The sequence below is a fragment of the Macrobrachium nipponense genome, chromosome 33 (genome assembly GCF_015104395.2).
Source record: "Macrobrachium nipponense isolate FS-2020 chromosome 33, ASM1510439v2, whole genome shotgun sequence".
Lineage (NCBI taxonomy): Eukaryota > Metazoa > Arthropoda > Malacostraca > Decapoda > Palaemonidae > Macrobrachium > Macrobrachium nipponense.
The window spans coordinates 54,537,418-54,554,917 of record NC_087219.1 but is presented as its reverse complement, the minus strand read 5'-3'; positions in this window follow the sequence as shown (position 1 = coordinate 54,554,917).

Genomic DNA, 17,500 nt, shown 5'->3' with positions numbered 1-17,500 from the left:
CCAGCTCTATACGGATGCACTGTCCCGATTAACAGCGCCTTTTTCGCTTTAACATTTCAATTAACTTAGAAACTGATGCCTTTCTGAGGCTCATCTGGCAGGGTGGGAGCTATTGCTGGGTTACTAGTTAGTGCCATGGTCAATGACTTCGAAACATACAAACTTGAAGCTTATTAGTCTAATATTTCTTTCTAATACTTCTCTCTGCCCTTCTTCTTATGATTAAGATATACCAAGTGAAAAATAGAAAAGAGAGAGAGAGAGAAGAGAGAGAGAGCTCTATAATTATGATGCAAACGGTATGTCTCCCACTTCGTCATAACCGTTTGCGTGCGCGGAATGACGCTCTTCTATCTCGAAAAGGTAGTCGAAAGTAGTTCGGTGTTTTAGGGCCGTCCGCAGGAGACAGCCCATCTGAGCCCTGCCTAAACGTTTTTCTCTAACCACTAAAAGGCACTAATTCTCCGCATATGAACTGATACAAGGATATTCTGCAGCGCTTAAGACCCCGAGTTCAGCCTGCGAGTCCTCGTTTCAAAGGACCTTTTTACTGTCGTTTATAGATTCGACGTATCAGCGATTCAGCCATAAATTCGCCGGCGTAAAGATTTGAGGTATTTATATATATCCGTCTCACAAGGCAGGCAGGGGGAGGGGAGGGGCGGGATATAGAGGGGGTGAGAGGGTGATCTCTCGTCCCAAAACTTGAATCCACTTCGCTGACTTCCATATTTGGGCTCCTGGAACAATAAGGCTTTATCTCGACCCCGTCGCTTTGGAAGCTTTTATGAGGCCATCCTTTTCTCCTTTTTTATTTGCTATTTTTTTCTCTGTATTATTCTCTCTTTAATTCTCTTATGCGCTGCAATGAAGTTGTTCGTCCTTTATTTTGTATCTATTGTTCTCTGAAATTACAGACACTTCACCAGGAGCAAGAGTTTATATTACAGACTATTCTTTGGCAAGTCCATACTACTGAAATGCTTGGGTGCTTGCAACAAAGCTGTTTAATATCAATACATGTTTTGGCTGAAACTGAAATATCCCACGAATGAAATTAAACTGTATTGCAATGATCAATATCATCATCTTCAATCTCCCTATTTTTTCACTGGAACATTAATCCCAACCATTTGTTTATATTTTAAATACAGCTTGGTGTTTTCAACTAATGTGTGGAATTTCGTCATAATTTCGTAGCAATAAGGGAGTATTAATTTTCGTTAGTTTCTCTCTCTCTCTCTCTCTCTCTCTCAAAGTTTGCAGTAGTGAAAAGACAGACCTTGATAAGGTCCAAAACACAAGTCTAATGATGACCTGATATTAACGTTAAGGAAATGAAGCGGAGGACGCACGAATAGAGAATGAGAGCTGGTAGCAAGAGTCGAGATGGCAGGAGAAGACGAATAATAAAACAGGAAGGACGCTGAATATAAGCCAAAGGCCAAGCGCTGGAACCTATAAGGTCATTCAGCGTTGACGCTGACGGAAATTGACAGTGAAAAGGTTGGAAAGGTGTACCGGAAGAAACCATCGCAGTTGCACTGTGAATCAATTGTTGGTGGAGGGTGGAAAGAAAGATGGAAGAAAGAGAAATTGTACGGAGGTACAATAAAAGGAATGAAAAGGGGTTGCAGCTAAGGCTGAAGGGACGCTTCAAAGACCCCTCAAGTAATGTCTACAGTGCACCGCGTGAGGTGGGGGAGAGAGAGAGAGAGAGAGAGAAAAGAGGGTCAGGGGGATGGCCTCCAGCCACTGACCTCAACACTTACAGATAGATCTGTTAGAGTGTTGAGTTCAAGCAATCAGCAGCTTGATTTTGCAACCGAGGGGATGGGGGAGCAAGTCTGCACCTAAAGTAGCATCATATGCAACTTGTACAATCTCATTTTCTTCACCAGAAGTCATGTCACTGGTAACGAATTATAACAACGAAGACATCAGAGCATCGCCATGTAAAACTTCAAACTCTTGCAATCACCATTCTTCTCTTGAACTGGAAACCAGTCTGTCATTACTCTTCGGGAAGATTATCAATGTCGATGGAGGGTACGACTTACACAACCCTCTGTTGTTTGTGTTAGAGACATGCCACGCTGAGTTACGGGTAAATAAATGCAAGAGAATGCTTGCCCAGGATTGGTACTAGACGCAAGTTCATGAAAACTTTGCAGTTGGGAATTTGTGAATGGACAACCTCGTTACCAGATTCAATAAAGATTTCAAAATTGCTTCCTTCAAATAGGAACCCGAAATTTCTGAAATATCTAAATGTCTACTACATTTCAGTTGTAATTTTAGCTTCCAAGGATACATTGCATCGCCATTTTCTCTGTGATAGTGTTGAGTCTTTAAATCTGTTACTTATAATCTATGATAAAATAAAATAACTACCAAACCATTACTTATAGCAATAAAAAAAAACAATAATACACGAAAAACGTCGACAAAGATGAGCTGGTCGCTGACACATTTCACCAAAGATATATTTATATTTTTTTGCTATATTGTAAGAGGATCAAGAGTGATGATATCCATTAATAACGGTGATGATGATTTAAGTTGCCTTTCCTTTGTTTTGCGATTCACGCCATGCAGCCCCAGGAGCAATGAGGCCCTTCCCTGAAAAGGAGGCTGCGCCATTCATCAGAGACGCGGCCGTCCACACCGTCGGGCCAAAATGGAAAAACTTTTCGGTGGGTGTAATGGTTTGCCAATCGGGGCTTCCAGACCTCGCGCAAGAAACAACTCATTAATAAGGAGATAATGTCGTCACCATCAATCTGCCTCTAAAAGGATCTGGCCAGATGGAAGTTGCGTCGTACAAGGCTTCCTAAAAGCGAAAATAACGAGCAGATGCGAAAAAGAAGGCGTGCAATAATGAATGCATAATGAATGAGATGGTAAGCACCACATAACTTCCTCAATTTTTTTTATTTTTACTGAAGAGGTAACAGGGTTTAACAGCTATTAAACAGCTATCAATGAATAAAAGCGCAAGTTCCCTACGTGATAGGATTAGGCATGAATAGGAGACGCTGATTCGACCTACATTGCAATGAAGAACGTAGCAGAGAAATATGTAATGGATGCCTTATAGATTCACAGAATAAAATAGAACATAGAATTTGGGCCAAAGCCGAGCGCTGGGACCTCTGGGGTCATTCGGCGCTAAAACGGAAATAGAGAGTTAAAAGGTTTGAAAGGTGTAACAGGAGGAAGACCTCAAGGCAGTTGCACCGTGAATCAATTGTTAGGAGAGGGTGGGATGTAAGACAGAAGAAAGAGAATATGAATGGAGGTACAGTAATAGGCATGAAAGGGGTTGCAGTTAGGGACCGAAGGCACGATGCAAAACCCCTTACGCCATGCCTGCAGTGCACCGTGTGAGGTGCACTGACGGCACTAACCCCCCACAGGAATATAGACGTATACCACCGGAAGGAGAAACACCAAACACAGATTAATGGACCCACACACAAAAAATGCTAGACGGACTTTTAAATACTTGTTATAAAGGCTGTTGGTCAAGGTGCAAAAAGAGCTAAACAGATCCCATTACAATTTATTCCAAATGACTATAACGTGATACTGACGAATATATGGGACCCCCTAGGTGAACCGTTTGATGGAGAGTTTCTAAATAAACAAAACCATTCAATAAAAAAAAAAAAACAGCGAATTACGTACACAAATTTTTAAAAATTAGGATGGATGGTAAGATCTTAAAAGGCGTAGTCGATGGTACGGGTAATTTAATGCTTTCATGTAGCCAAGGAATGAAAAATAACGAAAATAAATAAACAAACAGGGAATGAAAAAGTCGGGAAATAAACTTCCTTTTCATACGCGGGAAGTTTATAGGGCCGAGTCCAATGGAAGTAGGCAGATAAATGAGGAAAAAGGTGGGGAAGAGTGATTTAGCTACATAAAACAGTACATAGAAAAATGAAACAGTCGAAAGGAAAAACGTTCCAAAAAGGAAAAGGCAAGCACACGAAGAAAAATACATTTTAAAAATGTCAACATGAAAATGGTAGACGTCATTTCCTGTGTTTCTTTACAGGCATTCGTCACTGACTCTCAATTATAAAAATCCCATTATTAAGTTTAGAAATTCTGGCCTAAACACAGAATCCCGGACGCACGCAGAGAGCTGGATGGAAACCAAATGGTTTTTAGGCAGGTAAAGAGTGCCATCGTGAATAACACATAAACACACACACACAGATTCCACTTTTGTGTAGAATTGACATTTCCTGTAAATTGGCCTACCAATGAAATGAATTGAAGTTCTACAGTATAAATTGAAGACCAGCTTGTTAAGAAATCATTGCGTAAGACATCAGGAAAAACAAAAGCCAGCCAGTCGCGCCTCAGTGGCGTGGTTGGTATGGAGTGAGGGATGTGTATTTCCGGTGATAGAAGTTCACTCTCGACGTGGTTCGGATGTCACGTAAAGCCGTTGGTCCCGTTGCTGAATAACCACTGGTTCCATGCAATGTGAAAAACACCAGACAAACTAAACAAAACGAAGCCAAAGACTATGCCAGGATTTGAAGCCATTAGTGTAAGGAGTTAGCTTGAATACTGTGAAGTACGTTTTGCAGCAAACGGACAAAACCGTATTTATTCTTCTGATAACTCGATTTTAGCCTAATTTAGATTTTTGCAATTATGATTCGGTCGTTTAGAGGAACGGCTAAATATTTACATGCCATTACAAGAGAGATGGATATGTTCAATTTTCTAACGCTTCAATCGTTTGTTCATAATACCAGTGATATTTTGATATATCTGGAAAACCCGCCATTTTAAACGGATTTTATGCAAAAATATATATACGCAGTTCTGGGATTGAAAAGTTATTCTGTAAAGGGTCACATAGCACATGGGTTTGCCTTATTCTTTTAAACGATTTATCTGAAGAATTCGTTATCATTGGCGTAAACTTACGCCATTCAAAGATTATTTCGATTCTCGTAACATTATCAACAACTGAATATGATTGTACCCTTGAAAAAATTAAGTTAAATAAAAACTGGTTTCCGTACTCCAACATTTTTCGTAACATCGAATTCTGGCAAAGGAACAACACCAAATTATACAGACTAAATTCTTGTAAATTCGGGAATTCTGGGAGCGGTCTGTGCCCATGAAGTGTACAAAAAGTCAGCGAATATTGTGAGTTTTGAGCTTAAGTGGGATAGAAAAGAACCAGTATGCAGGTTGCGCGTGAAGGTGACATAAACAGCTTTAAGACTAGGGACAGAAATAAAACTATAAATGTAAGCAAAGAGCTGGGCAGACCTTCCCGCCACCTCGATGCTTGCTTAATAGGCTTCCTATCCTTCAAGACCAAAGTTATCATCGGGAGTCTATCACCATGCTAAATGTGTCTGGGCGAAGTCCCAGCAGTCATTCTCCGATCGTAAATTCTGCGATTAAACTCCAGCAAAAAGGCATCTGATTATGTTTTTCAGATTCCTATCTGATTAAAACATTATTTTCTGTTTGAAGACGATTTCCTATGTAACTAACATCCCACAATACTCCTGACGAGAGCACCATGACTGCCAACGGGTACTTCTGAACGCTATGCTGATGATTGCAATCTTTTCCTGTTTTTGGCTTTATTTTCTGAGCGTTGAACTGCATATTTAGCAACACGAACGAGAACTCCGCAGCAGAATCAACAAAAGACCTGTTTTTCCTTATCAGCGAAACCGATCGTATTGATTTCCACTTAAAAGATCAAAGCTAGATAAGACGTAAATAGATTTTACTGCCGATAAATTAAAATAAAAGAGCAAAAAACCAGGGAACAACAGACGGTGACCAGCGAAGCGTGGAGAATAACATTCCCAGTGCCGTCTTTATCCCGTCAAAGCTGAAACGTCCGATTCGGGTAATTAGGGACCATCATTCCGAAAACGATGGTAACCTAATTACTTCCTTATCTGAGTGATTTTTATTTTTCATTTTCTTAAGTATCTCCGGCCGATAAGAAACTTGCACCGGTCAATTATCTCGGAATGTTAAACCTCAAGCCCGAGTGTCTTCGACAATCAGATGTATTCATCTTCATTAGAAAGGGATTTGGTACCCAGCTCATGAACTTGTAGCGACTTTAAAAATAACTATGGATAAGGTTATGAAGCAGATAAAAAAAACAAAAACTTGAATACAAGATTCTTTTAGTAAGCGAGAGTTGAATCATACTATGTCCGTGAATTAACATTTGGGAGGACTTTTACGAAATGGCCTTTATAGAAATGGTAGGCCAGAGGCTTCAATTAGCAGTGTAGGGCTAATAAAAATGGCCAGAGTTCCAACGTTCCTTGGAAAAAATATATTCATGGAAACAGAAAAGCCATGTCTTGATCATTAAAACTAAAATGTTTAATATTGAAGGTAGCTTTGGAGATTTTCAATTATTTTCTGATCTGACAAAATATAAAGACTTAATTAGGTTATCTTTTTGGCTCTGTAGCTTCTTGTTTTTCGTTCTTACTGTACTGCAAAGAGAAAGTTGCGTTATTTTTTTCGGGAAGGTTTGGTAGCCAGATAACAAAGCTAAAGACGTGTTAAGAAACTGAAAGACAGGATGAGGTTTCAGTGGCCAGGCTGGCCACTGATACAGTTGGGTATCCAGCTTCTTTGTGACAAGATTGCCATGCTGATTTCTATGATAAGGTTATCTTACAGAAGAACAGAACAAAACTGAATACAGGTTTTAAACCAAAGTCCAAGTGATAGGAACTATGAGGTCATTAAGTCCTGAAAGGGAAAATGAGTGTAAAAAGGGTTGAAAGGTGTCACAGGAGGAAAACCTCTCAGTTGCACTATGAATCAATTGTTAAGAGAGGGTGGAGAGGAAAATGGAAGACAGGGAATACGACCGTAGGTACAGTAAGAGAAATGAAAGTTGCTGCTGCTAGGGGCCGATAAGGACGATGCAAAGAACCATTAATTAATGCCTACAGTGATCTCACAGGTACCCTTCAACAACAACAAAAAATCTACCCTTCAACAAAACTAAGTTACAGCTTCCCAGTGGCCTGGCTTCATTAGACATTTCTGTGATTAATTAGGTTATGGATTCATGCGTAAATTTCAAATTGTGATTTCTCTCTTACACTGCCACAAGACTAGGTTGTGATTTCTCTCTTACACTGCCACAAGACTAGGTGTAGTTTCATGACAGCAAGGTTACAGCTTCACTCTGACAAGGGAACGGCACCAATCTTCATTGAAAGGTTAGAGCTAGACTACAAAGTTGCATGACAAAGTTGTTATGGGTTCCTTGGAGCATACTTGCATTACAAATCTCCATGACAAATAAAGTTACAGCCTCCCAAGTGACGACACTAAGCTAGATATATCCTTGATTAGGTTAATTACAGCTTTGCAGCGTAAAACTACACAGTTGACTGCCATAATTTTAATTTACTGCTCTATGATATGATAAGGTTACAAAGCTCAACGGCAAGGTTAGGCAACAGTTTCCTTAAAACTAGTTACATTTTGATTATCAACAAGGGTATGTTGTGTTCACCCTCTAACTAGACTAGGCTACAAATCTCCATCCCAATGTTAGGTTAGTTCCCTTGTGATAAGGTATCGTTATGCTCCTTTGCAACAAGAATAGTATACAAAGCTCAACTGCAAGGTTAGTTTAGTTTTTTGTGACAAGGTTACGTAATGGGTCCCCATGACAAGGTTTAGGTTACAGCTCCTCTGTGACAATGCAAGTTTATGAAACTTCATGACAAGCTTAAGTTATAACTTTCCCATGAAAAGGTCACATTACGGATCACCCCATTTAGATCATTTACTGCTCCCCTAGGACTTGGAAATGCTACATGATGCTTTCCTGGCAAAGTTGGATTACAGTTCAGAGTGATAAGATTATAATATGCATTTTCACGATACAGATAAGTTTCAGGTCCCTTGTGATGGCGAAAGACAAAAACGTTCAAATCTAATTTAAGGGTTATCTATCAGTTCCTCTGTGACAAGGTTACATTATGGACCTACATGGTTATGTTGAGCTATACTTCCCGATGCAACAAGACAAGACTGCAAACGATGGCACAATTACGTTACAGTTTCCAAAACAAAACTTTTATGACAATTTTCACAAAAAGGTATTTTCACAAAAAGGTTAAGTTACAGGTACTTTACAAAGCTCCATGGGATGTCAAATTACTCTTTTCGCTGCGAACCAATTCACATCACGAATTTCCATGACAAGGTTAATTTACAGCTCTTCTGCAAGAAGACAAGGCCACAACACTCAATAGTATCATCAGGTTACAATTACCTTGGCACTAGGTTACCTCAGGGAATTTTGCAACAAGGTTAGGTAACAGTTCCCATGCAAGTTTACAAAGTTTCACTGCTAAGTTAAGTAAATTTTACCTAAGACCTGATCTGGCCATGTTACCAGTCTCCTAGTACTGCATAGAATTTATAGTTCCTCTGCAACAAGGCAAGGCTACAGAGCTCTGCAGCATGGTTATGTTATCATTTCCTCGTAACAAGTTACTTTGCCAATCATCACCAGAATTACAACTTCTCCACATGCACCTCAAACCACAACACTGCACATCATGGTCAGGCTGTAGTTTCCTTATCAAGTTGCATAAATGATCCTCCCTCCTTAATCAAATTACATCTTCAAGAGGATTAGGCAAAGTTACAAATTCCACATATGGAGTTTATGGAAAGTTTTCCAACTAATGTTACAATGCACTTGGGTTAGGACCTTGTAGGAACTTTAGTTTAGGTTGGATTTAGTGTAGCTGTTTAATGTATTTGCTAACGAATGAACTTCAGAAACGTTAACAGCAAACATTAAAGCACAAGAAAATCATATTTTCGTGTCCAAAATACGATAATGGTCTAAAGTAAAATTTTACCAAATTTCCCAGCAGACTATAAGAAACTACACTGTCTAACGTTTTATCTTAATGTTTCGCTACAACAATGAACGTGTGAACAAATTTTGCGATTCCTGTTCACCAGAAACCATCCCAAGTTACCTTTTTTGCTCACATAGGAATACAGCACCTCCTCTTTGGTACTACGTCTACAATAGCTTCAAAACAAACAAGCCTAAGGCTATAACAATTAAGTAGTAAATATGTGGGTTTCTCATATAAAACTTACGTTAATCTCGTTATAAACAAATGTGATTAAAGGCGTTCCATTGTGAGTCTTTTTAACCTTAATTAATCACCAATAGGCTAGTTGTTCTGAATAAAAAAAAATTACATATAGCCTAGAAAACCGCACCCAAAACCATGCATTCCCAACGGGTCCCCCTTACCGTAAGACAGCGTTCTAAGGTTAATTACAGTCGACCGCCAAAAACAAACGCAAAATTGTGGTTAGTACTTAAGCACCCAAATACTATAGGAAACAACAATTTCCAAGATTAACCCTGTTGCAAAGTACATAGGCCTAATATTCATGGCGAAAATGAGGACATAATGTATCGTTCATTTACCAAGGTGATCATATTTTAACCTATATTCTGTTTTTTTTTTTTCATCTGCCTGTGGTGGTCGCGCATGGTAACACCGCGTCCCGGGCTTTTAAATAGTTGCGCTTTGTGTAAGTTTTAGGTAAATAGAAGGATATTTGGGTGTACATTTGCAACTGAAAAGTGTTTTAATAATTTACTGTATGCGAATTACACCGTTAATATTCGAAATGGGATATTATTTAAAGCCCGGGACGCAGTGTTACCATGCGCAAACACAGATGGAAAAAAACAGAGTATAGGCTAATACAACCTATCCTAAATGGATGTCCATTAACTTGAATAGTTTAGTACTCACCATACCAAAAGCGTTTCTCTACAGAAGTTCAACTTGGTTTGCATTCAGCAGCAAAGACTTCGACTCACAAAAACGAAACGGAAGTTAGAACATAAAATATACGTCTCCACAACAGTGACGAATCACTAAACACAATACCTTTTCAAAACGGTCAACTACAGGGTAACAGGAATTATGCCCAGGCCCCAGGGTTCCCAGATGTATCAGACCAAATTATCGTACCATACCTCTTCAAATTATCGTTTTTTGATTAGCATTATCGTACATTTTTTCATTTCATAATATAGCAGTGTTTCACATACAACTATATATCATTTTAATGCAAGGCTTAATAAAAAAAATTGCGATACCATTCCTATTTATTGCCATTAATGACAAAAAAAAAATAGAACAAAATAACAATTTCTGTAGGCTGTAATAACAAAGAAAAGAAAAATATGTACAGAAAAAAAAACTTCACTGCCTTATTCATCATCCATTATGTCACTGATGGAAAGGGAAGTATCATCATCCTTATCATCACCTTCATGAGGGATTTGGGGCCCAGCTTTTCCTGGAAGACTAGGGTACAAGTTATCTGCAGTCATCTTCCTTATCATGGATATTGAAGACATGAAGGGAGTAGAGTCCCTATTTGGACTGATCGTAACACTTTCTTTGGCAAGCATTATGTTTTTGACTGTTTCAACTTTAAGTCTGTTCCTATCTTTGGTTTTAATATGGTTTATATTTGAAAAGCATCTCTCGCAATCCGCATGATTTGGCATGCGGGAGAGAAAGACAATTTAAGGCAAATTCAGACACAAGTTTAAATTTCGGTTCTCAATCGAAGTCCAAAATTTTTTTAACAGCTACCCAAAACTTATTTGGATTTCTCTCTTTAACATTCAACGTGTTTTGTGTCATGCTGATGATATGTTCTGGAATGTCTTCTATGACAAGCCTCCTCCATTCATTGTCCAGTTGTTATAGGTTTGCATCATCTTGTTCGATTATTCTTGGAAGCTTCATTGCAAGATTTGTTTGTTTGTATGGTATTTTTACGTTGCCTGGAACCAGTGGTTATTCAGCAACGGGACCAACGGCTTTACGTGACTTCCGAACCACGTCGAGAGTGAACTTCTATCACCAGAAATACACATCTCTCATTCCTTTATGGAATGGCCGAGAATCGAACCCGCGACCACCGAGGTGGAAAGCAAACACCATACCAACCACGCCACTGAGGCTCGTCTTCATTGCAAGAGGCAGGAGAGACTGTTCACGATCAAGATTCAGAGCATTGACTGGATCTAACACAGATAGTTTTGGTAGTATGGTGTCTCCAAAGTCAAACCTCATCTTGATCCGGTTTGCAGCCGTAATCATGAAGGCTCTGCAATTCGTGCGGAATTTTACCATTTCCTCTCTACTGGAATACAAATTTGGATTTTCACTAATCCTCTTGATCACTGAAGTTCCGAAATATATCTGTTCTAGCATTAAAAACTTACGTTCATTGTTGGGTCTATGTTTGAGGGACCATTTTTCATAACATAATCACGGCTCATGTACATGAGTAGAAATTCCTTGTACAAATCACATACTTGCTTATACAATGAAGTGATAACAGGTCTCTCACTTTGAAATAGAAGGTTTAACTGGGTAAATTTTGGTAATACAAATTCCAAGAAGCAGTAATACAAGCGAACAAAAGGATTTTGTAATTTCTCATAAGCACTAGTAATCATGATTGCAGAAGTACTCCTTAACGGTTGACATTGCAGATCTGTGCGTTCTATCACGTTTCTAACAACCGCTTCATAGGAAAGCCATCGTGTCCTTCAGAGAGATCAAATCCTACGTTGTGGAGCAGCAGAAAATGTTTGAAATTCACTGAATTGAATTAATCTTTTTGAAGAGTGGTTCAATACATTATGTACATCATGCGCTAATTGTTCAATATCCTGTGGCAATTCTTTGCATGCCTCGGATGCACACAAATGTGCAGAATGGCATATACGTTTCAAAACGTATATACCAGGGCAATGTTCTTTAAATCTACTACTTACTGAATTATTTGCACCCATCATTGTGTTGCGCTCGTCTGATCCAAAACCAATGATATTAGATGCAGGTATCTTGAACTGATTGAATGAATTCATAATACTAGAGAAAATTCTGCTATCTGTTGCATCTTCGTGAGCACCAACTGTGTCTTCTTTGCTGAATATAGGGACCAAATCCCAAAATCTTTTGCCAACAATATTACCGTCTGGGAACCTCACCATTATCACAATGTTCTGAGAGGTTGCTATGTCTGTAAATTTATCCACAAGAATACTAAATTTGTTCTGCCTTAATTTTTCTGATAAACTTTCTTTGTGTGTAGACGCAATAACATTTTCAGCTACACACTGACATGTAGGTCGTTTGAGCTTCACTTCTTTTAATATAACAGAATCTGGAAAACAGTCTTTAACAACATCGGCCATATGATCAGCTGTTCTGAAACTAATGTTATGCTCCATCACCATAACAACAAGTTTTATTTCTGCTCTCTTAACTGCATCAGTTTTTTTAATTGAATTGCACTCCTGCTTGCAAATGCATGCTCTATTGTTTTTGATGAAGAAGGAACGTTCGTTTTCTTATGTTTCTCGCTCTTCTGATGAAGCTTCAGAGTCGTAATTTTTGCGGATATTTCTACGTTACATGCACTATGCACTGCCTTGCAACGATCCTTAGAAGGCTAAATTTATCCAGGGAAATTGTTTCCCCCCATGCTTTCCTGTAACTTTGTTCTCGTCCTGCTGATTTTGGTTTACGTTGTTTTGAGCCTTTTCCCTCTTTGTTCACTTTTCTCCTTTTGACTTTCACTGGAATCCATAAACTCAGAATCACTATCACTTGTGTAAGGCATGATTGTCCTGAATCTATTTAGTAGTGTGAGGACCAAAGAGTACGACAGGCAGCTGGGCACTGATCATTTATTACAGAGATTAATGCCGCTCTTCTTTGCCCATTCATTCGCTGACTGTATTATAGAATACTGCGTTTCACCAGCAATCGAATCTAAATATATCACAAAACACAGTCAGTTAGTAAGTATCGATTATTATATATCGAACACCTGAGCATTTCACCGGAAATACAGTTCACCTAATTAATCCAACCAGTTGACTGGACGTTTCACTCGTTCGTTGTGTTTACATTTTGACAAAGATTTACATATTGCCATAAAAAGAAGAACCGCTGCAGTCTTCAGAAAGGCCAATATTATTTTGCCTTGCAAATTCTATAAGGAAATCTGTGTCATAAGAAACGTAGAAGCCAAAAACTGTTGTTACCGTGAGATAAGTTGCATACTTTATTATAGTAGGTTTTCTATAAACACTGCATCTAAACACATTACTATACTCTGTTTTTATTACATCTGTCCACCCGCCTGTGGTGTTTGCGTATGGTAACACTGCGTCCCGGGCTTCAGATAGGTGCGCTATGTGTAAGTTTTAGGTAAATAAAAGGATATCTGGGTGTACATTTGCAACTGAAAAGTGTTTCAATAATGTACTGTATGCGAATTACACCGTTAATATTCTAAATAAGATATTGTCATTATTATTGAAAGTGAACTGAATGTAACTATCTAAAGCCCGGACGCAGTGTTACCATACGCAAACACCACAGGCGGGTGGATAGATGGAAAAAAAACGAGTATAGTTTTATGTATTGGCTAATTGATTTAACTTGTTAAATAAGTTATTACATTTTCGTTCCTGTCCATATACAAATTGTTTCGTCAACATAAAGAAACCATATCATAATGCATGGAATGATTTGTTTAACTATTTGCTTTCAAGAAATTCCACATGCAAATTACGTACTACTTGATACTGAATATCGAGGGTTGCCCAATGCCATAGCAAACTTTTGCAAATAAGAATTGAGATTAAATTAAAATTACGTTCTTTTACACAACCCAATTACTTCAATAAGAGTGTTCTTGGAAAAATGGTATATCAAGCTATTTGTTTTCTTATAAATCCGATAAAAAATTCTAGATCGTTTGTGAACAATAATGCATCAAATCTCAAAAGCCTGTCTGTACTTCATTTAATATATTCATCAAATGATCATTATTCCTTATATTTACATACGAGATTTTACGAGCCAACGGGTCCAGAATTTCCACTAGGTAACCTAATTTGTTAGTCTGTAGGATGTGGAACCAATAGAACTGATAATTGGCCTGGTGGGAAAATTTGTTTAGTGTCAAATGATGTTTTGTTTGCCATCGGGACCCACCCTCGAAGTATTGGCAACCACTTATTGGTAATATATATATATATATATGATATATATATTATATATATATGTGTGTGTGTGTGTGTGTGTGTGTGTGTGTAAAGTTATGTATATACATACATACATATATATATATATATATATATATATATATATATATATACATATGTAAATATAAATAGATGGATGCATTACAAGTCTTCGTTTTCTTTCCTTCGGAAGCACTGCATACTCCATCTAAAGCTATTTAGAAGCATGAAACGACCCTTTATCATCTCCAAAATAGTATTGGGTGAGGCAAACGCATTAACCGTATAAGGAAATGTACTTGAAGTAACCCTTTACTTACCTTTCTAGTGAATAAGTTACAACGTTTGGCAATGCATCACCTCCCAGGCGCTGCATGAATGAACGAGCCGCTCCGCCGGACATTTTAATTAGGCCGGATGACGGGTATCAACGTGGAAGACTGCCTCAGATCTTTCTTTAGCGCCGCTAATGGACTCTGAGAGCTTCGTTTTCTCTCGCCATAAGTCATAGTGCGGTGGTTAGCAGCTGCAGAGGCAATATACATCACGGGGAAAAGTCCTTCATTGTGCAGTCACAGGCGTTCCATAAATTCCAAGTGATATACTGGGGCCTTATTTGTAAGTCATTTGTTTTTGTCGTTCTTGCTCTCGGCACCCGATCGTTCCTGCTTTCGTTCGAGGTTTGCTGGTAACTCAATACATCTCCTTTCGAAGCAACTTCTGTTTTTGTACGTGGTCAGTGCTTCTTATCTCTTTTCGAGGTTGGCTGCAAATCGGCCGGTATGTGGTGCAGTGCCTATACACAGAAAACATTTTCTTTCGGTACGAGAAGCAAGACTAGCAGCTGTCGTAAGTGGCTGCATATTGCTAGGCGTTTGCTTTTTATTCTTTTATGTAAATTAGCATTAGCAAATAACCTAATACCACATGTGCACTGTGATATTCATATGCATGGACGCTATATTAACACACATATATATATAATATATATATATATATATCATATATATATATATACACATACTAATATATATATATATATATATATATATATAGATATACAAGAGAAAAACCATGGTGATCTAGGCCAGACTCTTACTTTAATTACAGGATGAATAAATATGCAGAAAACCTCCTCAGCCCTAGCAGCTACATGCACTTTTCCACAAGGCTCATAAACAGCGTCTCCAAACACCTTGCACACAGCGCACAATCCACGTCCATGTTGCACCTACTTTCCCCTTCCTGGGTGTGAAGGCCTACCGTAGGTCTAGTCTTCGCATTACCTTCCCTGTTCAGTCTATGCATGCCTTCCTAGTTCTTCCTGTCCTCTTTCCTTTGAATACTTCCAAATCTTGCTCTCTTTCTGCCATCGCAAGCCCCCATTCTTTCAAAATACTGAGCATTTCAAAACAGAGATCGGCCCTTACCTACACTTAGGCTAACCGTCTTACCACGTCTACGTTTGTCTACACTTCAGAACATTCCACGCCGTGTTATGTTACATATCTAGACAGATAATAATTTATTCACTGTCCCTCTGTTTTTCTATTTAATGCAATGAAATGTATACCTGGTAGTTAGTTAATTACAATAGGTCATGGGGCGAACAATCTCATCCCAAAATTCTTACTGGAAACCATTTAAGTTGCACATCCTAGAACTACCTAGCGTGTAAAACAGAAAATTTATATATTAAAATTTATTATTATATATTATATATATATAATATATATATATATTATATATATATATATATTATTAATTTATAATTTATATTATATATATATAGAGATTGAGAGAGAGAGAGAGAGAGAGAGAGAGGGAGCTACAATGTCCTTTAATATCTAATTCGCTCTACCTCGGAATTAATATATTTTCATATATGCTTAACCGAAGGGGAATTTTTTCTCGATAATAGACTTGCCTGGACCAGGGCGCGAACCCATGGATCCTTTCAAATCCAGGAACGTCAGTGAAGCTTTTACCTACTACACCACCGCGAGAGGCTAAAAGTTCATGTCGCCGCTCACCCTCATATACCTTTCGCGCTCAGGTAATTAGTTGGTTTGGAGACAACATCAACCCACCTCGACTCCGGTAGTGTTTAGTGCTTTTGACAGCACGTAGCCAATCCAATCTATATTAATTCCGAGGTAGAGCGAATTAGATATTAAAGGACATTGTAGCTCGATATATGTATATGAATCACGGAAATGATATGACACACACACACATATATATATTATATATATATATATATATATATATATATATATATATATATATATATATATATATATATATATATATATATATATATATATATATATATTCCTTCTTAAAGAATGGTTCTAGTGGTATTCAGAACCTGTCGTTTAAATGGGTTTAATGTTGGATGAATGGGAGACAAAACCAATTCCCACGCTCATTTCCAGCCACCTCCTCCTCCTCCTCCTCTTCCTCCTCCTCCTCCTCCTCCTCCCCCTCGACGCCCCAAGTAGACCAGGCGAGTGACGTTTACTTAAAGTGAGACTAGAACTTGCGAATCCAAATATCTAAATCCGCGAAGCTATTCTGTCGGCAAAGAAAACTCGTAAATGTTTTCGTGTTCGTACAGTTCTGGCACACCTACACACTCCTAGCTATATTATACGCACTAAGAGCATATGTTTACATTTGGACGTGTGTTTGTTTTCAACTAAGAGATAAATGATCTTGCGAAGCCTTCACGGCAGGACTGGGCCGTTAACTGACACTGACATATTTAACTAGAATGATGGTTGATGGCTAGCCCGGGACATGCAATGTATCAAAGTCAGTAAAAGAAGAATTTATGAGGGAAGAAGGGTGGTAATAATAACGAAGTAATGAATAGAATAAAAACGTTAAACCTACGATAGAAATGTATAAAAAAGATATAGGGAATAATCAGGCCAAAATAATTAGATTTTATTTTCAATTTTGTAACTTGATAGTCTCATCTTTTCTCTGGTTTCATTTCCCTTTTTTCGGATGACTGCTAAGTTTTTAAATGAAAAATAACAAACAAGTGAAAAGAAGAGAAATGCAGCACTTGTTTACTTGGGGCGTTATAACAACTTGCCTTTTATCCTTTTATCCCGACTTTGGTATTTTTCTCGAAACTCTGGTAATCGTTGCTGGACTTCTAGAAAGATAAGTAAAGCAACCATCAAGCTGATCAGCTGAGTCTTCTAGTTGAACGACCACTTTTCGCTGCTTTCGTAAATGCTATACTCTGCTCGTCAACCTCATGTGTACTGAACACTAATAAATGATGACTGGTTCAGAAATGGAAAAAAAAAAAAATTAGAC